This window comes from Phyllobates terribilis, unplaced genomic scaffold (genome assembly GCF_046119375.1).
Source record: "Phyllobates terribilis strain yellow unplaced genomic scaffold, ASM4611937v1 Scaffold_8__6_contigs__length_399053987, whole genome shotgun sequence".
NCBI classification, from domain to species: Eukaryota; Metazoa; Chordata; class Amphibia; order Anura; family Dendrobatidae; genus Phyllobates; species Phyllobates terribilis.
In genome coordinates this window covers 140,981,332-141,005,883 of record NW_027362768.1, presented here as the reverse complement: position 1 = coordinate 141,005,883, position 24,552 = coordinate 140,981,332, and the positions used below count along the sequence as shown (strand labels likewise).

The window sequence follows — 24,552 nt, the reverse complement described above, 5'->3', positions numbered from 1 at the left end:
GTCATTCAGAACGACAACTCGTACGGCAATAAACAATGTCATATGGTTATGTCGACAGAAACATGTAAAAGTGTTATGGCTCTTGGAAAGAAGGAAGGAAAAACAAAAAAAAACTAAAGAGCAAAGAACGAAAAATCGCCTTAAAAGAAATCGCACGTCTCTATGCTGAGTAACTATACGGTATGTTGGAGAAACTGAATGCTGGGGTAGAAAACTAGGGGGGGAGGGGGCTGACAGCATGGTACCGGCTATATTGTGGCCTGCATACTAAGTCAATTGCACTGTAGTCATTTTCCGACAAAAACCTAAAATTTGCTGCTATGCTGCATTCAGTACAAAAAAGGGCAGAAAAAAGAAACAATTGCAGCTGTGATCAGTTAAAAAAAAATTGCGATTTACACATTTTATACTCACTTACAGCCAAAAGCTGTTAATAGACTTGAAAACCGCCTTTCATCAACCACTTGTTTACCCTCAGCAGCATTCTCTGCAAGCAAGTGAATCACTGTGACCAGCAACCTGCCTGGAGCATCTTCTGCCATTCTGATCCTGACATGCTGCCAACTCGCTGAGCTGGGGGGCAGCGGAGCCGCTCTGCCGGCTCATTCACCTGCAGCCCGCGTGCTGAACGCAGCCGTCATGCCCGGATCAGGCACATGCACCTCGAGTGCGCGCAGCGGTACAAATTTCTTTTCTTCTCCGATCTCCCACATGCAGCTACGCAGCCCAATTCCACCCTGAAATACCGGAAAATTAAACATGCCCGAGGCAGGACCCATTATTACTCCAACTATCGCAGTGTGAGCCGCCCTGAAGCTACAACAGCCTCTTCTCCATAGAAAGCGGACTTCTGATCATTCGAGGTTCGGGATCGTTATAACATCATACACTCCGGAAAATGAATTCTATTATGTGTCAATATGGCAAATCTAAATAAAACATTTCAATCTGATGCAAAAAAATGAATTAAAATAGCGACAAGCAATAAGGTCAGCAAAGCGTAAGAGTCACATAATTATCAGGGAGCATATGTAAATGCCCCTGGGGGTATGACATGTATACAATGTTTAAAAGGATTTGGACAGCACTATTCTCCACCTCCGGATAAGCTGGAGCGTCCTGACTGAAGGCCCTTCTGGGGTAAGGAGGCGTAACACGGAACGACCTTTCCATTTCTCATTACACACTGGTTGCTTTCCTGGACAGTTTGGCAGGCGCTATCTAGAGGAAACATTCTGGTTTTAACCACTGTGCTTCCAGATCAGACCTTATCTAGTGCTGCACATGTAGTATAGCAGAGATATATATATATGTTTTTTGGGTGGTTTGTTTTCCCTTTTGGTCACGTTAACATTTGCTTTTGCTCTTCCCATGATGGAGGCCTCAATTCCAGCTCCATAATGCAGATTGCTCGGATCAGTGGTCGGTTCAATGCAAGCGCCTGAGGCCATGCTGAAGGGCCGAGAAAAGTTTGACCATTATCTATTGTGTTTACTGCCTAAAAATCAAAGGGGTTATCCAGAACTTTTATACTGATGGCCTATTAGGATACATCATCAATACCAAGCTGGTTGGAGCTCGACGCCCAGCACCCCTGCCGATCAGCCATTCCCTATGCCGATGTCAGCCCCAGGTGCTCAACTGCGGAGAGGAACAGCACAGCTCCGTCAACTGCATAGTGGCCGCGGCCAGGTACTGCACATCCGCCACTATTCAAATGAATGGGAGTGGGTCTGTATTTCCCTCCCGCTACAGTCATGATTCGGTTGACGGAGCTGTGCTGTTCCTCTCCACAACTGATCACATCCATCCACCACCGGGAAAGGCTGATCAGCGACTGACATATGCCACCCCCACCGATCTGATATTCTTTGGATAAGCCATCAATACAAAATGCTGGCCTACCCCTTTAATGATCAAAGCACACACCAAAACTTAGGGCCCTCATATACATTAGACAGGTCTAACCAATGTAAATGTGAGCCTCCCAACCCTTCCCCAGACAGATGATGTTGGGAGAAAGAACGATCAGGCATGTTGAATTTCAACACCCCATTCTGTTATTTTTTTGCAGCTCTTTCCCCTCTCCCCATTACAACACGCATGAACGCTCAGCTGAACGATGCATGCATGTGTATGGGCGGGTTGAGAGAGGACGCTGTCGGCCGATTCATTTTAGAAAACTGCTTGCCAAATTGTATGGCCACCGCTACCAGACTGATAAGAATCTGTAGAAAATCTTACAGAAAGACAAGCAGTCTTGTAGAAATCCGGCACAGAACACAGTGGCTCATCTGCTGCTGATCTACTCCATTTTCAGTTCGGTAACGGCTCAGGGGGGAGTGTAGTAAAAAGATGGGACATCACAATATTTCTGTCTTATGCTAGACTGGGCAGAGGGGAGAAGCTCCTGCTGCAGCCAGTTGTCTTACAGCCATACATAAGATTGTAATAAAGTGATGAAGCGCTGGAATATCTATACTTCTATGCTGTTTTGACCTGAAAGCACAAGGATGCCTTTAAAAGGCTTATCTGGTGCTGTCCAGAGCAAAGCCAAAGTGAATAATGCCAATGACGTTACGACCCCACACAGCTGTTGAGTCGCATGCACTATTGGGAGGTTTTGTGCATAAATCTCCGTAAGTGTAGGGGAAATTTACATCACTGACACCGTTCACTTTCGATACAGAAGTAAGCTGCTGTGGACAGTAGCAGATCTCCTCTTTAACACATTATGCCCTAATAATGCAGCCCTGAATAGCTCAGTGACAAACGCAGCCCTGAATAGCTCAGTGACAAACGCAGCTCTGCTACCTCTCTGAACCTTCCAGCACGCGCAGTGTTAACACCACCAATCTGACAATGGAAAATGCTGGACCAGAAATATCTTGCACCAGCTGAGTGTGTAATGGCTTTTTCCTTCTCCGCTGTACAGCTCGCTACTAAGGAAGCAAAAATCCTAACAGATTCTTTTTTTTTAACCTCTTTATATATAAAACGTGCCTGAAGTGGAAATATTTGTGCAGAAAAGGCGACCTGGAGGGAGATCCACCTTTCAGCTTAGGAAGCTTTAGACATGGGAGCAATCTATATACTAATTACACTCCAGAAACTGCAGGAAATCTCAAAAATCTAATGTAAGGGACAAGGCTGTACTTGTAACAGATTTTCTTACTAAACTTTTCTCTATGAGCTGTGATGTCTCAACTTCTGTATCTGTCAAGATGCTCAACATAAATGGGTAAAGCTACGATGTGTTGGATCAAATGTAATTAGGTAAAATCCACTGGATTTAAGAAGGATCTGCTCCGTCAACAAAATTAAATGCTATGGCTATAATTGCAATCACGCAGGGGGAACCTTCATGGCTAAGAGGAGTGGGGCGTTGGAGACGTTCCGGAGCCATGTGTATGGATTCACGGAGCGATCTGTAATGATGTTACAGATTGCGGTGTTCTCTGATAATTACATTCTGCCCTTACACTGGCGGCCTTCACTTTGCATACAGATGACATACTGTAATAACCACGACACGCCGGCTGTTCCAGCTCTTCACGGCAATCAGTGAGACGAGTGCAGGAAAAGCGTTGGAGCCGGAGACGACTTCTGGAGAAAGCAGGAAGGATGCTAACAAGTTACTCCCCCTGTCACTCACTTATTTTATTGCTCCGAATGTTTCATCTCTGCAGACTTCTGTGACAAACGGAAGCTACAATGATGCTTTTAGGTCGCCATACCGCTTCCCCAAAATATACAGTAATGAAAAAAAAACAACGAAATGTGTTGTTGCTTAAAACCATCCATTTTTTATATGCCCTCCCCAAGCATCTTGTCTGTAGAGATCTGATGTGGCAGTTATGAGAAATCTAGCCTGGAAGCCATATGCAAATCAGGCAGGAAGTGCACTGGGGGTGTGTCAAGGAATCTGAAGGAAGCAGTCCATGTGCACTGACGAGCCCCAGTGCACTTCCAGGCTGATTTGCATATTACTTACTTTCATGCCAGATTTTTCTATATAGGAATCAGAATGGTGGCCCCCATCGTTCAGACATGCGGGTTTTTTTTTTTTTAATCCAAAAGCCAAATTATTAGATATGCCACTTCCAAGGGTTGTAATAAAACTGGGGACTGAACAGAATAGCACAGTTGACCACAAGTAATGCATATACAAGGGTTTTTGCACTACATGTCCTAGGCTGCAAAATGGGTTAAATTAGAAAATATATCTTCTGCAACACAAACTCTGCAGTCCTATGTAAATCATATTTTGCAAATAGCGGAGTTGCTGTGCAGAAAATCACACACTCAGCGAGGTATCCAAACTTTGGTGGTTTGTACATTTGTGTCTGAAATGCACAGCATACACGTCTTCACTAACAGCTCTAGATACAATGGTCCTCAGCTTCCACCAACAGCTCTAGATACAATGGTCCTCAGCTTCCACTAACAGCTCTAGATACAATGGTCCTCAGCTTCCACTAACAGCTCTAGATACAATGGTCCTCAGCTTCCACTAACAGCTCTAGATACAATGGTCCTCAGCTTCCACTAACAGCTCTAGATACAATGGTCCTCTGCTTCCACTAACAGCTCTAGATACAATGGTCCTCTGCTTCCACTAACTGCTCTAGATACAACGGTCCTCTGCTTCCACTAACAGCTCTAGATACAATGGTCCTCTGCTTCCACTAACAGCTCTAGATACAATGGTCCTCTGCTTCCACTAACTGCTCTAGATACAATGGTCCTCTGCTTCCACTAACTGCTCTAGATACAATGGTCCTCTGCTTCCACTAACTGCTCTAGATACAATGGTCCTCTGCTTCCACTAACAGCTCTAGATACAATGGTCCTCAGCTGCCACTAACAGCTCTAGATACAATGGTCCTCTGCTTCCACTAACAGCTCTAGATACAATGGTCCTCAGCTTCCACTAACAGCTCTAGATACAATGGTCCTCTGCTTGCACTAACAGCTCTAGATACAATGGTCCTCAGCTTCCACTAACCGCTCTAGATACAATGGTCCTCTGCTTCCACTAACCGCTCTAGATACAATGGTCCTCAGCTTCCACTAACCACTCTAGATACAATGGTCCTCAGCTTCCACTAACCACTCTAGATACAATGGTCCTCAGCTTCCACTAACAGCTCTAGATACAATGGTCCTCTGCTTCCACTAACAGCTTTAGATACAATGGTCCTCAGCTTCCACTAACAGCTCTAGATACAATGGTCCTCAGCTTCCACTAACAGCTCTAGATACAATGGTCCTCTGCTTCCACTAACAGCTCTAGATACAATGGTCCTCTGCTTCCACTAACAGCTTTAGATACAATGGTCCTCAGCTTCCACTAACAGCTCTAGATACAATGGTCCTCAGCTTCCACTAACAGCTCTAGATACAATGGTCCTCAGCTTCCACTAACAGCTCTAGATACAATGGTCCTCTGCTTCTGCTAACTGCTCTAGATACAATGGTCCTCTGCTTCCACTAACTGCTCTAGATACAATGGTCGTCAGCTTCCACTAACCACTCTAGATACAATGGTCCTCAGCTTCCACTAACCGCTCTAGATACAATGGTCCTCCGCTTTCACTAACCGCTCTAGATACAATAGTCCTCAGCTGCCACTCACATCCAAGTCACTCTGCCCACGGCCCAGCAGAGTGAATTTCTCTGGGAAGAAAGGACACGAATCCACTGCTCATTGTCAATTGCCCTGGAGTTCTTTGTCTTTTAATAAAACAATATTTGCTCAGGCTTGTCGACTAAGGCTGCTGTTTATTTGGTGCTTTGTGGGGGGAGATTTTCGGCTTTCACGGTGTTATCTGGATTCCGGGTCATCATGTTCCTAGCGGAGCATAGCAGAGAACAGCAAACACGTGGAGAGAAAGATGATCACTTATGCTCCACAGGACGGATCCAAACAACTTGTGACGTAAGACGTTCCCTGAAATAGCCATCATAGGACAAAGCGCATAAATCCAGTAAAAGGCAATGAATTACCTGCACCTGTGAAGCTCCTATGGAGATGCGCCCCTACATAAATCACACTCTCCAATTACTTAAAGAGCTTGTAAACCACTATTAGACATTCATGTAGCTAATGAAATCTAGGCCCGGTGATGGCTCATCAGTTACCCAACTCGTTACAATTCTTTTACTATACTACGGTATTTATATTGTTAAACGGCTATTCCCACAATTGCATTATTTTTCACAAAGCACAGTATCAGAATAACTACTGTTAATTTACAGACTAGAGCAGGTCTGCACAGCATTCGGCCCGCATGCGACCTGCCGAGCGATGTTAGGCGGTCCGCGGCGCTGTCTAAGAGATGCGGCTCCCTTCTTCCTATATTCAAATCCATTCAAGTCTTTCATACGAGAATACATTTAAACACTGCAGCGCCAGGCCTGGGGCAGAGCAGCGCAGGTCAGTCCTGGTGCCCCGATGTGCAGCAGCGTGATGAGGTCAGCACACTGGTAACATCCTCACACTGCTGCTGGGGCCGCACAGGCTGAGGAGACGTTGGGCTGGTAAACGCTCCACAGAGGAGCTGAAGAAATGAGCTTTTATGTTAGATGAGGGGCATAAAGGGGCAATGGAGGACATTATGAGGTAATTGGAAAATTGTGAAAGGGGGCATAGTATAGCGAGGGGCAGTGGGGACAATATGTAGAGAGGAATTGTGGGGGAGATAAGGAAAGGGGCAGTTTGGGGTGATATGAAAAGTGTGAGGGGCTACATTATGGTGAGGGTCTGTGAGGGGCTACATTATGGTGAGGGTCTGTGAGGGGCTACATTATGGTGAGGGTCTGTGAGGGGCTACATTATGGTGAGGGTCTGTGAGGGGCTACATTATGGCGAGGGGCTGTGAGGGGCTACATTATGGCGAGGGGCTGTGAGGGGCTACATTATGGCGAGGGGCTGTGAGGGGCTACATTATGGCGAGGGGCTGTGAGGGGGTTTATTATGGTGAGGGGCTGTGAGGGGGTTTATTATGGTGAGGGGCTGTGAGGTGGTATATTATGGAGAGAGGCTGTGAGGGGGTTTATGATGGTGAGGGGCTACATTATGGTGAGGGGCTGTGAGGGGGTACATTATGGAGAGGGGCTGTGAGGGGGTATATTATGGTGAGGGGGTATATTATGGTGAGGGGGTATATTATGGTGAGGGGGTATATTATGGAGAGGGGGTATATTATGGAGAGGGGGCAGTGAGGGGGTTTATTATGGTGAGGGGGCAGTGAGGGGGTTTATTATGGTGAGGGGGCAGTGAGGGGGTTTATTATGGTGAGGGGGCAGTGAGGGGGTTTATTATGGTGAGGGGGCAGTGAGGGGGTTTATTATGGTGAGGGGGCAGTGAGGGGGTTTATTATGGTGAGGGGCAGTGAGGGGGTTTATTATGGTGAGGGGCTGTAAGGTGGTATATTATGGAGAGGGGCTGTGAGGGGGTATATTATGGAGAGGGGCTGTGAGGGGGTATATTATGGAGAGGGGCTGTGAGGGGGTATATTATGGAGAGGGGCTGTGAGGGGGTATATTATGGAGAGGGGCTGTGAGGGGGTATATTATGGAGAGGGGCTGTGAGGGGGTATATTATGGAGAGGGGCTGTGAGGGGGTATATTATGGAGAGGGGCTGTGAGGGGGTATATTATGGAGAGGGGCTGTGAGGGGGTATATTATGGAGAGGGGCTGTGAGGGGGGTATATTATGGAGAGGGGCTGTGAGGGGGTATATTATGGAGAGGGGCTGTGAGGGGGTATATTATGGAGAGGGGCTGTGAGGGGGTATATTATGGAGAGGGGCTGTGAGGGGGTAAATTAAGGAGAGGGGCTGTGAGGGGATAAATTAAGGAGAGGGGCTGTGAGGGGGTAATATTATGGTGAGGGGTATATTATGGTGAGGGGTATATTATAGAGAGAGGCTGTGAGGGGGTTTATTATGGTGAGGGGCTGTGAGGGGGTTTATTATGGTGAGGGGCTGTGGGGTGGTATATTATGGAGAGAGGCTGTGAGGGAGGTTATTACGGTGAGGGGCTGTGAGGTGGTATATTATGGAGAGAGACCGTGTGGGGGGTTTAATATGGAGAAGGCCAGTGTGGGCATATATTATGGGGGGGGGGGCTCTGTAGGGATACATTATGGAGAAGGGCTGTGAGGGGGTATACTATAGAATGGGGCAGTGTGGGGGGTTTATTATGGAGAGGGGCTGTGAGGGTGGACATTATGGAGAGGGGCAGTATGAGGGGTATTTTATAGAAAGGGGTAGTGTGGGGGCTATATTTTGTGCAGGAAGCACAATGAGAGGCAATTATTTATTCAGGGGAGCTGCATAGGAGATATTTATATTTTTGGAGCAGTATAATGATACTTTTATTTTTAAGGGTAATGTGTCAGCTGCTGAAGACATAGGGAAGTCTGCAGAGACTAGCTTTGGGCATAAAATCTCATCATGGCATCTGGACAAAATGGAGGAGAAAAGAAAAATGACTTCAAATCAGAACAGATGTAATCTATAAAGGTACCTGGATATGCATATTTGATACTGTCTGTGTCTCATTAGTTATGTTGTTCCTGTATTATGAGGAGGATTTGGAGCGTTTAATTTTTAGCAGAAACCCTCAAAATCTCTCAAATACTCAGAACATGGTTCTGGAAATGTATTAATGTACTAACCGTTGTTCTGGTGATATATTCAAGTAATTACACCTTTAATTTTTTTAAGCCTTTGGGATCTGTTCAGTATGGCAATGTGGCCCTTGGACTAAAAAACGTTGTGCACCCCTGGACTAGAGCCTTATTCAGGCATATGTCTATGAACTGTTACATGGACTTCTGAATCAGGCTTAAGACCAATATTAGGCTTCTTACTTGTACTTTTTTTTATCTCTTTTAGCAGCTGTGTATCTAGCCTCACAAAGCTGAATGAGCAGTCCTCCATTTACTGTTAAAACCACATTTCCCAGCCGTTGCCTGCGTCCTCTCAGTGCTGCAGGCCCCTCGCTTTGCTCTCATGTGTGCTTCTGAGTTGCCAAACCTGCATCTACTGCAAACTAAGCAAATACATTTTGTCAGCAGCACAGACTAGCAGGACTAACAGAGCACAGTGCCAGCACAGCCTCATGACTGACAAGTGGTGTGCCGCTGGCTCAGCAAAGTTTAGATGAGCTGTGTTGACTGTCTGCCCAGGAGAGAATATCCTGAACTGCGCATGCACGGTTTACTGAAGGGGCAGGTGAACAGCCTTAACAGGCAGCTGGCTCATAAAATTATTAGAAGCACACGCCTTAGAGAGGAGGCGCGCAGACCTAGGTGAGCATCTGCGCATGTTCGACTTTTGCAATAGGAACTACTGGAGTATGGTACCAATGTTACCAGAGGGTTAGCAGAATCAGGAGGGGGGTGGTGTTCACCATTGAGGAGGTATTCAGTAAATAAAAAACAAACAAAAAAACAACAACATAACACTAGACTAACCTAATTATTTATACTGGCACAATTAAATGAAATTGCATCATGAGCTGACATTTTTTTAAATAACCCTTTAAATGTTCCCACAGAACATTGTGGGGGACTTCGCACTAAACACACATCATACCTTTCCCATTAAAATCCAATGGCACCTTTTAAATAAATTGTCCTGTATTCCAATTACCTAATAATATGCTTGGTGCAAACTTTTTAAGGCTGATCGGCTCAGCATACCTTCTCATCAAAGCGTTCTCAGATTTTTTCGGTGTTAAAAGTGTTCCTGTCTTGCCTTCATCAAATCTCTACCAATGATAATGAAATTACTCTGCTTATATTATCCCATTCTACACAGCAAAGTCAAATGATGAGTAGTGATGAGCATCAGGGTGCTCGGGTACGCATCGAGCATCGCGGGTGCTCGATCCCCTGCCAAGCATGTTTTGCGGCAAGGAATCCCTGCATGTTTATTGGTTGTCTAACAGCCGCAAAACATGCGGGGCATGGACTCAAACACCCGCAATACTTGATGCGTACCCGAGCACCCCGATGCGCGATCGAGTGGCAAGCACGCTCGCTTATCACGAGTGAGCAGCAGAAAACAGGAAGCGTTAGGTGACATGTTCACCAGTGTTAAAAAAAAAAAAAAATAGAATATTTCAAGATTTGTTTTCTTTTATATAGATACTGAAAAAATAACAAAAAGGTGGGTTCATCATGAAAACCTAATCTAGTACCCACGAGGAAGCAACTCATTATTTCAAAGCTTTAAACAAATCATACAATACAGTGTGGGACATATATTCCTATGCCCCAGTAAAGGCGCGTTTGTGTGTGTCTGTGTTTGTGTGTGTGTGTGGCTGTGGGTGTGTGTGTGTGTGTGGTTGTGTGTGTGTGTGGCTGTGGTTGTGTGTGGCTGTGGTTGTGTGTGGCTGTGGTTGTGTGTGGCTGTGGTTGTGTGTGTGCGTGCGCGTGTGCGTGGGTGTGTGTGTGGGTGTGTGTGGCTGTGGGTGTGTGTGGCTGTGTGTGGCTGTGGGTGTGTGTGGCTGTGGGTGTGTGTGTGTGGCTGTGGGTGTGTGGCTGTGGGTGTGTGTGTGTGGCTGTGTGTGTGGCTGTGTGTCTGTGGTTGTGTGTGTGTGTGTGTCTGTGGTTGTGTGTGTGTGTGTGTCTGTGGTTGTGTGTGTGTGTGTCTGTGGTTGTGTGTGTGTGTCTGTGGTTGTGTGTGTGTGTGTGGCTGTGTGTGTGTGTGTGGCTGTGGTTGTGTGTGGCTGTGGTTGTGTGTGGTTGTGTGTGGCTGTGGTTGTGTGGCTGTGGGTGTGTGTGTATTTATGTTTGTGTTTAAAAAAAAAGTCTGCCTCCATTGCTACTATACTAAAAGAACATCACCATTAATCAAAAAGCTGTCTGCTCAATTATGCAGGGGGCACTCAACAGAAGTCATTCACCACCGGCTAATCGCTTCCTTTATTCAAGGGTATACCCGTAATTCCAATAAAGCAAGTTGTTAATGCCGCTTGTGGTTATTAACTTTTAATAATGTATATTCTTTTCAATCACAGCCCGACCGCAGACTTCCATTTGTTTCTCGAGAGCAGTGGTGTGTGGTGGCTCTTAGCACATCAGAAGTCAATGATTTTTCACGTGTGCAATAAAAATTCTGAATTTCAACAGTGTTTTGATCTCATTTTTGTCACTGTTTGGTCAGTTTTTTTTACATCAGTTTCATTAGTTTTTAAGAAGGTTTCTGAAGCTTCCCCAGCAAACAGTCTGTGAAAAATGGACAGCACAAAAATGGCATCCGAGTGCTGTCCTAATATTACACTGACTCATTGACATGCAGTGGTGAGTTTTATCTTTGACTCGGGATCAAAATAGAATAGGCGTCACAATGGTGTTGGGACTATGGGCGCTAACCAGGTCCCTAGAACTAGGGATGCCCTAGTCTATCCATGTCCCCCAGATTACTCCTGAAGGTGGAGACGCCGGGTTCACGTGCCTGGCTATGCTCCTATATCAACCCTTATATATCCCTCCCCCACCCATGGTAGTGGGAAGCTTAAGTGAATAGGAAAACACTTAAAAGACAAACAAGAGAAGACTGACAGGGATAAATGAAATACCAACCACACAAAATAACCGAGTGGGACACGGGGGAGTTAAAGAAAGGAGAAACCAAATTCGAGATGAGGATGTGCACACAGACAAAACTCCAATCAACAATTTCCTGACAAATTTCCAAAACGCCAACTCCATCCTCGATCTACACCTCCAATTCCAGAACCAGGCAGTAAGAACTAATACTAGAGATCCCAGAGGCGGCAATATATAGCAGAGGAGTGTGGCCAACACTTAATAGCTGAAACAATCCAGGTAGGAAAGCTCCAGGAACTTCAACTGAACAGATTAACCCTTGCACTGCTAACAAGGAAAAAAACTGCACTGTTTAATAAGATGGTGAAGTACTTCTATCCAGTGCAGGAGTTTGTGAAACCAGACACCGCGGTCTTATGGCCCCTCTCTGTTGCGGTGTCCCCTGTGAATTTGTGAGGATCATCAGGTCTGCAAAAATGTGTGGACATGTGAACAGCCCCACAAACTATAATGGGTACAAGATGGATCTGTGAAAACAGACATCTGAATGAGCCCTAAAGATGGTGTCCAGAGCTGTATCAGGAAAGTGATGGTAAAAAGTAAAATAGCTACAAAGTGTCACCAAAACTTGTATAAGCTCTGTATACTTATTGAGGTGGAGATATAACGGGGAAGGTGGTTACCATGGATGATATGTCAGTGAAATAATGGAAATATGACCCCCTGTGGTGTGAAAAGCTGAAATCCCCCTCAAGGACAAAAAACCATAAAACTACAGATTTTTATAACTTGATAACAGCCTTCTTGCACAGTACTAATCATTTTTCATCTTCGACATACTTAACGCAAATCAAATTTCTCAATTTGATTATAGATGAGTGACTGGAGGTAAGAGAACAAAGAAAAAAAAGAAAAGTAAGAGTAGGAAAGAAATGAAAATAATTTGTACAAACTGGATTCCTTAACCCTTAAAGGAACCGGGAATTTGTTTCTTTTTTCCTTGTTCTAGGAGTCTTTTTTTTTCTTTTCTGTTGAACCAAAATTCAAAAGAAAAATCAAATTTTCGTTAGTTGATGTTCAGTAATTTTAGAGTTAAAAATTACCTTTGTCCGTTTTAAGTTATTTCAGTGACCATTGTGGGCTTTTCTTACTTTACCAGAAGGGAACTAACAATTTTGTCCACTCATGAACATATTATCTCCATGTTATACTTACCCAAATTGTGATGCACAATCTAGTATAAATGAAGTCCAAGTTTGGATAATATGCGATTGTGGACGAACATCAGAATCCAAGGTGTACCATGTGCTGAGATCTCTTTCGGACACTCCTCCACATGTGCGCAAAGACCCCTAGCTATTTTTAACAGCCCCCTAATAAAAAAATAAAAAAAATCACGCCCATGCATCCTGCCAGTATTTTTTTTTTAACTGCATCTTGCCCTATATATTTTTTTCGCAGTGCTTAAAAAAAAAAAAAAAATTGCATATGGCTATGTAAAAAAACAACCAAACCACTGCAGCACTGCTGTAATAAAGTATAGAAATGTTCTTGTGGATCGCTAATGGTATAGATCGCTACTGCTGGGTATAATACGCAGCTCACAGAACGTACAGAGAAGAGTTGAATAAAAGTGGAAAAATTAAGAAAAAAACCACAAAAAACCCTGAAACAAGTCATTAGTAACGCTCCATTAGGTACAACACAATATACGTCCTTTACTTCTTGTTGGCGCATTGATCTGTGCTGCTCTCAAACTACAGAAATGTATCAGAGACGAGGGTGTCTGGAGAGGAACGATCCGGTCTGCGGGCGCTGTACACAACCAGACAGAGATCTCCAGGACATTACTATAGGAAGCCTCGTACCGCGGGCAGACACTGCACCTGCACACGAGGACTCACTCAGCTTCCACAAACTGCTCTACCAAGTTTAGCCATGTATTGTGTATGACTGTAGACACATGGAAAGGCCTGCTGCCTCCTGTCATGGGGCATTCGTTCCGGTTACTCCCGCACCCAACATGGCTACTGCAGTGGCAAAGGGGGTGCAGTGGTACATCTGACCTACACCTTCCCCCAATGGCCGGCACAGACGGAAGAGGGCCCCTGTGCAAGATATTAGAGACAGTATATGGGACCTTCTTTGCACCTTCTTGCTGATTTGAAGGTGGTAGTGGACCCCTTTACCTCTTGGGCCCCTGTGCCGCTGCACATGGTGCACCAATGATATATCCGCCCCTGCCTTTCCTGTGCTGTGGGGGCCTGATTCACATTTATCGCTGCCCCCAACACCACTGCGGAGGAAAACTTGGATTCAAGACGATTGGAAAGCGGGTCTCAGCGGAAGAGGCAAATGGAGGGCACCAGGCAAGGTGATTCTACCTTACAAACGCATGGCCATATTGCAGTGCCTGGGTGGGGTTGTCACTTTAAGAGTTAGAATTCATTGCAAGACTTCCTAATAACTATCATAAATTTGAGAATTGTACTCAACAAGCAGCTTGATAAACCTAATCCATTAGTTACTGAAATGGGAGGAAGATGTGGCAAGAGACGTGCACCATCATTTTATACGAGTTGGTGCCATCCCTAATAAGCTGGTTATATCAAATCCAATTTCACCAGTGGAATAGATGACAGTGATGGGCGAGCACATGCAACACTGCTCCATCCATTGTCCATGGGACTGTCAGAGATAGAGTGCTGTTCTTGGCCGCCGACTAATCTAGAAGGATTTTTATGACCCCATTCTTGGGATCGGTGGAGATCCCAACGGTGGACTGTGCATAAGTGATAACTTGCCAAGATAGGAATAACCATTTATATTCTCCACTAAAAGACGTGTACCTCAACGAATGTCACATCAGAACATCTACTAAAAGTTATATCACCGTGATTGCAGTGTCCACAGGAGAAGTCCATTTCATCGACAGAAGAAAACTACAGTCTGACGCCTACCCTGATCCCAAGTCCAACAAAGTCTCTGCATCAATAGTCGCGGGTCTGAAGGAAGTGTAAAGAGTAGGTACAGCGCCTGCAAGTATCTATGCTTACATAAAACTCCTATGATGAGCACTATATTGTATTTATTTACTGCCTAAGTGAACTTGAAAGGACCTCTACATTTTACACTGCTCCTCACACCGGTTATTAGGAATTATTATGGTGATTCATTAAGGTTGCTCCAGTCACAAGCGCTTCCCCATCTATTTTGAAGGTGCTTGGAAGAGCTCTTTAGCCACCTTAATGTTGCTTATTCTGCCAAAGAACATCCTTAATAACACATCCCTGTTGACTCGGATGCTCTATATGTGATCTAAAAGCTTTCTGTGCTGCCAACGCATTTTATCTTCTCCCGCTCTAATGCCAAGAAGCGCCTTAAAGTTGTACATTGCTTTGTCCCACATCACTTAGCAATATATATCTGTTCAGACCAAGATGTCAAATTCCGACCATGCCCTGCTCAGCCACCTTCATGCCAACGCACATATTTAACATTGTATCTCCGTTGCTTCTCCTGTTGTCTTGTGTAATTCTGATAAATAAATTACGACAAGCTCTTGGAGACGCCGTAACTCACACTCTCCAGGTGCCAGCCGTAAAAAAGATGGACAGCGGCACTTCAGCAACCTTCAATAACCGTCAGAGAGCGGGAAAAAGGCTGCGTTAACCACTTCCCAGTGCTGGAGTCAGGAGGACGTAATGCAATTACCAATATGCTGCCTTACACTAATGTGCCCCAATATCATAAAATGAAGGCGTCAGAAGAGTGGCCAAACTAAATACAGGACAGGTAAATTATATATGCCATTAGATAATTATAAATGTTCCTACCTGGGGAAAAGCAGAGACGGACCGAAACCCCGAGAACAGCTATTACAGGCTGTCAAGGCTCGTGTCTGGCTCTTTGCTACTTCCGAAGAAATGATGAGCTAAATGCTGATCATTATGGCTTATAACAGAGAGATGTAAAGCACAGGAAGACTGGAAATTGGACTTCACTAAATGGATAGCATTAGCGGCTTTAAAATAACCAAGTATTACAGATGAAGAGAGACCTCTGCGCAAAAATATGCATTTCTTCCAACAGGAGACATTATGGCATGTTCAGACTATCAGTGTATTAAAAATTATCCTAAAAGGCATCGATATGGACACCATCAGCAAGCCCAAATTTGTGTGGATGACTCCAACTAAAGGTTTTCCATTGTTTGCACTAGCAAATCTACTTGATTTTTCATACGCCCATGCGTTCTTCTGCTGGGAGCTTTGCAAAGGGTTCATTAAGTGACATGACACTTTCTCAAGTCTGCAGAAGGACCCACAGCAGATCACACTGCAATTCACAGAAAACAATAAGAGTCAGACTTGAAATTTTGCACTGGATTTCCCTGCAAAATCCACTTAGTGAACATACCTGGATAGTCTGCAGTCATGCAGCACCAGACCCCTCAGATCATAGAGAGAACTTTTTGCAGATGTACAGTTCTTCCTCCTCCCTAAGACACAGCAGCCGAAGCACCGTGAAAAAACTAAACACAATCCATTGCTGCACAGTTCTTCCTCTCCCAGTCCAACAAGAATCTGTATGATCAATGCAGGGCAGGGACCGAAGCTAAACTAGGTGTGCAACTTCCTGATGGTTCTTGTCGCTGGAGGCAAGTAAACCACCAGTCTCAGACAGTGTCAATGTTTGAACCGTGTATTCTAACACTTTGTAGGCAACTACTAATAGGGTGTCAGTAATATCGAAAGTAACTAGGCCCAAGAGTTCAAACTAACTTCATCCTCATGGGAATTCTGTGTTCACTTCACTGCGTCACAGTTCAAAAGCAAGTTCACCAGCTGATCCAACATTTGTTCAGCAACGTGGACCTCTTTTGTTCGAAATTTTGTCTAAGACCATACAGTTTCAGGTCTCGATAAAACCACATATGGCTAACTAGACCTATTTAACTTTTTGGAGGATCAACACATCCCCCTAAGCCTCAAATGTTCAAATGAGCATCTCCTCAAACATGATTTTTTTCTTCTCAACCAATTACTGTATAGCCTCACTTCTACACTAGGCCACCATGGAATGGTATATTAAAGAAGTTGTCCACTACTTTTTACAATGGCCCTGAAAAAAATACTTATTTACGTATATTTCTATAGAGGACTTTTTATTAGATGTGATCGATCAAATAATATATCACAATATTCTTAAGAAAAAATATGTAGCGGTTTATTCTTGGATTGTCCGTTAAAAAGAACAATTACAGCAGTTACATAAAATGGGTTAAATAGTTACAAAGTGATTGTCCATAATTAGCTTAATAGTTGAGATTCACCCATCTTTTCTGGGATCCTGACTGGTAGGTTGCATCTGTCTGTGTCCAGCACGTGTGTCAGGATGACACCATGTGTCCGCTTGGGCCTACATCGGCAGCTGTTTCCTCAGCCAGCATAGATCCTAAGACTGAGCGGTGTAATGTAGAATGGAAAGAGCCACGAGCCCCCCTTCACGTATGGGTTATATAGGCCGGTCATACCAGCTGTTCTTTTACTTCTGGTAATAACTTACATAGCAAGAGGCTAATGCAATTTTATGCAATGTACAGAATTCAGAATTAAAATAAAAATGAACATCCATAATTAATATTTAATAGGCCCCCATGCATTTACCCTTTGCCGATAAATGTTTTTTTCAAATACCTTTAGCTGTCCTTCTTGCCTGTGAGCGGCGCTATAGCTGGCTGCTCACAGGCATTACGTGACACCCGGCTGCAGCCGGCTCTTCCTTCCGCTGATGTGACATCAGGGACGCGGTCCCCACGGTGGATGCTGGGCTGTGGGCTGGGTTCCCCGCGTGTCACACCTAGCATCCACCGCGAGCTTTCCCAATGAATTTTGGATGTAAGAATATGGATACCACCTGGGTGTCTACCCAACATGCGCGGTTAATAAAGATGAATTTTGATATACCATAAGGTTTGGACATTGTGTTTTTCATGTATGTTGCTGCTTGGAATTTTCAGATATCTAATTAAAAGAAGATGGGCCCAGAAATGGGCTGTCTCCAGACATAATGTAGGCAAGGGACAAAATGACAAAACAAGTCTATTTATTTTTTATTTTTTTGCACCCAATTCATTATTCTTTTTTTTTCTATTTGTGCCTTTTTTTGTTAGCACCCAAGTTATTATGTTATTTGCGCCTTTTTCCAAGTCTGTTTTATTTGTTCTCGCCTGTTTTTTTTCCACCCACTTTGTGTCTAGCAATTTCAGGTGCATTAGTTGAAGTCATCAACTGAGACTTTTTAAAGACGCAAAATTTGGCGCAACTCCACTCCCCCCTCCCCCCGGTGTTTTTTTGAGTACATTAGAATTTTGCCAACATTTTTGTGACTTTGGGAGCCAAATTCATGAATTGCATGTGCCATTTTCATATATACCTGAAAAACTGCAGAACATTTGTATTATGCAAGCTGAAAGATAAGACTTTTCTAAGGACTTATAACTGCAGATAATTTTCTCTCTCATTTTCGGAGAAATTGCTCTCAGACACATTATGCCCACATCATGCATTGTCTCCTGTTTCTTGAAGTGAGCACTTTCTGGCCAAACTAGAAGCTCGCTCGTCACACCGTGATGTTCAACTACCTTGCAGCTACAGAACATTTGCTGAAAACAGATGCGATGATCTTTTTTTAATAGCCCCAATTGCAATTATCGGCTTAATGTTCTGGGCTGCATGAAAAACCAGCAGCCTAGCAATTATCAGCACACGCCACTCGTATGGATTTTTCTACATATATAAAATAGGTACGGTGTGAGCGCAGTGGGATTTTGATCTTTGGGTAATGAACCATGATATAGGAATGATTTATTCTATTTACATGTATAGAAGGGACTGCAGAGTCGAGCCCGAGAAAGTAAAATGGAAACTAGTAAAACAATCAGGAAATTTGTTGCCGTAAAAACTTTTCGATGAAAATGTCATGCAATTACTGGCTTTCAAGTGTTTCTTTCGCAAGAGCTTACACTTCATTTCAGGCACGCCAAATATAAATAAAATGAAAACAAAAAAGAATTAGTCTAATATATTCAGATAGGAATTTTATCCTTGTGACTGCTTCAAGAATTTTTTTTAAAGAGAATCCGGCGTTGTTTTTCTTCTGTTTCTGAGCCTCTCCGTTCTTGATATATTGCCTCCTCTTCCTGTCATCTAAATCTAGTCTTGTAAGACAACAAGGCGTGGTCTGCAGGACACCGCCCACAGGGATTTTTATGACCACTCCTGCTTGTCAAGCAAGATCAAATACAGCTACAAGAAGGAAGGGGCCATATCTCAGGAATGGTGAGGGGCAAGAACAAAAGTAATACAAAGGCGGTTTCAGGGAAACAGCGGCATTTACATCAGGGTAAAAAAATACATATTTACAGAAAGTTACAGGTCCTCTTTAAGCACTTTTCTCACTGAAAGTTGCTTTTATTAGTCCATGGGTGTGACCGCTGGCTTGTCTACCCATTTATAAAACTCTGTACAATGTGATGTAAGGATGAACAGGATTTCTAGTGCTTTTGAGAAGGAAGTTTTATTGTACTTTGCTCCGCCTGTAAGAAAGATGGAAATCACCATTTCTATCATAGCACGGCGCACCCTGTCTCCACGCACGGCGCACCCTGTCTCCACGCACGGCGCACCCTGTCTCCACGCACGGCGCTGTGTTCTGCTGTAAATTTCCAACCTGCAACACTTACCCCACATGTAAATCCAGACTACGTGCCAGTTCCCGTTCACACCAAGAGAGCAGTGCAATGTTTTGGGCTTACTCCAGTTCCTTCGACCAAACCATAGTGTGCCCCATCTACGACAAAGTGTGGTTCTTACAGGCAGTGCCGTCGTCAGGTCCACAAACACTAGACAAGTAGCTCTGGCATGATTTCCATCACAGCGTAGAAAACCAAGCAAATACAAGATATTTCAAGAAATGGTGTGTACCTGTTTACACTTGCCATACAAAAGCAGAAGTCAGAAATAGTCTGTGCAAAATTTTTCTCTCCCCCCTCTCTCAGTAACATTATTGTTATATCCATGATATAACGCGCTCTGTGTCCTTGGGTGTCGGGAGCGGTGCTGATCATTAGTATGTCAGTGTGCTATATACATCACATTCATCGGCACCGGGATGACTTGTTTACTGGCAGATTCACCTACTCGCATTCAAGGAGGCACAGAATAGTCGTGCCGCGGCCCTGGATTCCTGCAGAGTATCGCAGACATATTGATAGGGGCACAACATAAATAATTAGACTTTGCAGCATCTTGGAGCATTTCTGCCGCGTACCTAATGAATATTAAAAAGTGATGTGGAAATCTGCATGCAGACTGGGTTCAGCTCAAGTAATTGCTGCTGAGCCATTTTCTATTAAAGAACTTTCGAATATCCGTAGTGGTCCGGATGCCACTTATGTTAGCTGGACTCGTGTATTGTTTAACTTGGCCAGATGGTGAATGTAAGGCCTTATTCAAACGGGCATATAGCGGCCGTACTGACCAACCATGAATCTCCAGACCCAATGTAAATGCTTATGAAGCTATTGGTTTGGGCCAAGAGACTAGTGGTCGAGCCGGGAATAGCAGCCGTAACCAATGCTGGAAAATTTAGCTGCTATAATAAGCCCTAAAAAGGGTCATTGCAATGGTAGTCTATTAATGAAACCTACGTGACAAACTAAAGCCAAAAATGGTTCTTCGGTGATGGTCTAACCTCTTTTGGATGTTAATTAAAAGGGTTGTCTTGCATTCATAATAAAATCCTCTGAAGGCTTGAGTTGCTTTTAAACACTGCTCTCTTTTTGTCACGTCTACAGAGGATGACTACTGCAGTCAATCACTGAGCTCAGCGGTCATGTCCAGGTGAGTCCAGTGACTGGTTGCAGTGGTCATGTGTGGTAAATAAGTCCACAAATACCAACAAGGAGAAGTGAGGTGGGTCATTTTTGTGCTCATTTTGCCATTTTAACCCAGACTAAGTCTTTAGAAAGCAGACAGCCCCTTTAAAGGGGTAATTCCACTTCAGCCATAGAAAATATCTATATAAATGGAAGAGTTATGTGCTTAAATAATAGGATTTTCATAAATCGATTCGTTCTTTTCTGCGAGTGAAAGAAAAACAAACCTGTTGGGGTCATACAATGGCTCCTATTAGAGCTGTCTGGTCATTTTGACATTCACAAACAGCTCAACTTCACCTAGATGGACGGTAACATTATACAGCGTGAGTTCCCGATACCGGCATGTAACGGGGTTATGGAAAGTCTGCCAGAGCAGAAACACAAGTCTGCAGACTCTGTTCTTCTGTAAATGTCAGCCGCTAGCCGGCTGTATACGCAGATATCCCTGCTGGGTACCACAACGCTGATTACTAATAAATCACCGCTTATTTCCCTGTGGCCTGTTTTGCTATAAATTAACTTTAAAGGGGCTTTCCAAACCCAGTCGGCTAAGATAGCATTTCCAGCAGACATGCAGGGCTTTACTGTGTGTTCACTTACATCGGATTGAGGTATATTTTGCCTTTTTTTTTTTCTTTATGGAATCAGGGGGCGGGGGAAGAAGAAAAGGTGAAAAGTTTAACCAGTGAAGACGAAGAAGAATGATGAATGAAGCGTGACCCCGCACTCACTGGATTACTCAGAAGATCACTCTAATTAATCAAGAGTTTTCTATGAAATATGGAGCACAAACACACAACTCATCTCCTTATATACAAGGAGTGAATAGTGCAGAGGAGACCCATAAAGCCAAACTCACAAGGAGACACCCAAATGGATTATTTTAGTCCTCATTTTTCATGGAGAAGTTTCACAAAGTAGGCTACCCATTAGAGCTGGCCATATGCCCATTCAGCTGTCAGCTATTCCTCCTGACCCTTCCCCCCCATACAGATTTGGCTCAGTATGCATGTGTTCTCAATAGGGAGAGGCAGTAAACTGCTGCCACACAACTGTTGATGGCTTATTGCCCTAAGGGGGTACTATAACGTTATTAGATTGCTTTACTTAGACTGCATAAAAATAAGGAAGTTTGCAAGCGACTTTTTTTTTTTAAATCTGCTGTCTTTCTGCAATGAGAGCTTTTCTCTTACATAGTGTACAGCTAGTTTTCAAAGAGCTCGGCCACAAAAGCATAGCTGAGCGTGCATACATTCCAGAAGAGGAGTTATCGCCTAACATCCCAGTCTCCTGTCTCCAGCCCATTAATGTCTATAAAGCAGTTAGCTGCTCACCTTCCAACAGGGCTCTCATCAGTCCTGTAGAATCACAACCCCCTCAGCCCCCAGATTCCTCAGTTTGCAGAGCAGTTCTAATCAAGGCTCTCACTCACCTAAGTCAGGTGCTTGTTCTAAAATACTGTTATCTTTATATGAAAATCTAGAGATAACCATGTAGATTCAGAACCAACACTGAGACTGTTAATGAAGGACAGAGCTCCTGAACAGAACTGTCACTTAAGGAGGAGTAGCTGTTCCCCAAGCAACCAGAAAGAAAGGAGCCTGCATAGCTCTGGGATGTTCAAGAGATGATGATAAAATAATTCCGATAACATCTGACATACTTTTTACTTAATAGGAGGGAAACTCAGGGCATCCCTACATGAATTAGGTCATTAATAGTGTTGAGCCACCCCCGTAGTGTTCGGGTTCGGTTCGGTTCGTCGAACACCGGGATGTTCGAGGAACTGTTCGTCGAACACCTTAGAACACCGTTAAAACCAATGGCAGGCAAACAAAAACACATAGAAACACATAGAAAACACCTGCAAAGGTGTCCAAAAGCTGACAAACTGCTCAGAAGACACTCTCTTTAAAAAAGCCGGCCGGCAAATTCAGCAGCGGCATACACCGGTACCCGACAATTTAGACAAGAAGGAATAGAGCATCACACATAGATTAGATAGATAGAAACATGTCAGTCACACATATAAGAAGCACAGTGACAGTGTTGGTTACTGCACTTGTCATTTAGTGTAAAGGATTTATTAAAAAAAATATTAGTGTTTTCATGCACTGTCTCTTTAAAAAAGCCGGCCGGCAATTCAGCATCTGTACCCGACAATTTAGAACAGAAAGAATAGAGCTTCACACATAGATAGAAACATGTCAGTCACATATATAATAAGTACAGTGATAGTGTTGCTTACTGTACTTGTCATTTAGTGTAAAGGATTTATTTAAAAATATAATAGTGTTTTCATGCACTGTCTCTTTAAAAAAGCCGGCCGGCAATTCAGCAGCGGTACCCGACAATTTAGAACAGAAAGATAGAGCATCACACATAGATTAGATAGATAGAAACATGTCAGTCACATATATATGAAGTACAGTGATAGTGTTGGTTACTGTACTTGTCATTTAGTATTAAAATAAAGGATTTATTATTAAAAAAATTGGCGTGGGGTTCCCCTTAATTTTATGCTCTAGCGGAGGTAAAGCAGACGGCTGGGGCAGATGTTTGAAGCCTGGGAAGGGGGTAATACCCACGGAGCTTCCCAGGCTACTAATATCAGCCCCCAGCTGAATACCTAGCCTTTACTAGCTATTAAAATGGGGGACCCCCCCAAAAAAATGACGTGGGGTCCCCCCTAATTTAATAGCTAGCAAAGGCTAGGCAGACAGCTGGGGGCTGATATTAATAGCCCAGGAAGGGAGCCATGAATATTGGCCCCCTCCCAGGCTAGAAACACCAGCCGTCAGCCGCCCCAGAAATGGCGCATTCATAGGATGCGCCAATTCTGGCACTTAGCCTCGCTCTTCCACGCTGCCCTGGTGCGGTGGCAGGGGGTAATAGGGTTGGGGTTGATGTCAGCTTATAATGCCAGCTGACATCAAGCCCAGGTTAGTAATGGAGAGGCGTCTATAAGACACCCCCATTACTAACCCCATAGTAAAAGTTAAAAAAAACACAAAACACCCAGAATAAAGTCCTTTAATTGAAATAAAGACACAATCCTTTATTGTTCTAAATTAAACCATACTTACCATCACACCCATTCCAGCTGAAGCCAACGATCTCCTGCAATAAAAGAAAAATAATAAAGCAACCTCATCCTTACCTTTCCATGGTTCCCACGACAGCTTCAGCTCTGCTACATCGAGATGACAGGCTGGACCGCAGCAGAACGCTGCCATCCAGCCTGTCATCCCGCAGACACTGAGAAGAGCAGGCTTGCTTGCGCTGCTCAGCGTCTCTCTGTGACGACATCCAGATGAGCCGAGTTCATGTCCAATGAACTCGGCTCACCTCATGCACGTCACTGACAGCGTGGGAAAATTCTCACGCTGAAGCGCTGATTGCAGGAGAATTTTCCCACGCTGTCAGTGACGTGCAGGAGGTGAGCTGAGTTCATTGGACATGAGCTCACCTCATGCACATCACTGACAGCGTGGGAGAATTCTCCTGCACTCAGCACTTCAGCGTGAGAATTTTCCCACGCTGTCAGTGACGTGCATGAGGTGAGCCGAGTTCATTGGACATGACCTCGGCTCATCTGGATGCCGTCACAGCGAGACAGTGAGGAGCGCAAGCATGCCTGCGCTTCTCAGTTTCTGCGGGATGACAGACTGGATGGCAGCGTTCTGCTGCGGTCCAGCCAGTCATCTCGATGTAGCAGAGCTGAAGCTGTCGTGGGAACCATGGAAAGGTAAGGATGAGGTTGGTTTATTATTTTTCTTTTATTGCAGGAGATCGTTGGCTTCAGCTGGAATGGGTGTGATGGTAAGTATGGTTTAATTTAGAACAATAAAGAATTGTGTCTTTATTTCAATTAAAGGACTTTATTCTGGGTGTTGTGTTTTTTTTAAATACTTTACTAGAAATTCATGGCGGTCATGTCTAATACTGGCGTGACCCCATGAATTTTGGGCTTGGGGCCAGCTGATAATACCAAGCTGGCCCTAACCCCTTTATTACCCAGTGAGCCACCGCACCAGGGC

General features: G+C 44.2%; 1 protein-coding gene and 1 non-coding gene across 4 annotated transcripts in view; both read right to left on the bottom strand.

Moving 5' to 3' along the window:
- COP1 (COP1 E3 ubiquitin ligase) overlaps positions 1 to 24,552 on the bottom strand; it is a 193,050-nt gene that overhangs the window by 9,996 nt on the left and 158,502 nt on the right. The window lies entirely within an intron of this gene.
- LOC141160525 (small Cajal body-specific RNA 3) lies at positions 13,350 to 13,484 on the bottom strand. The gene has a single exon (XR_012250281.1).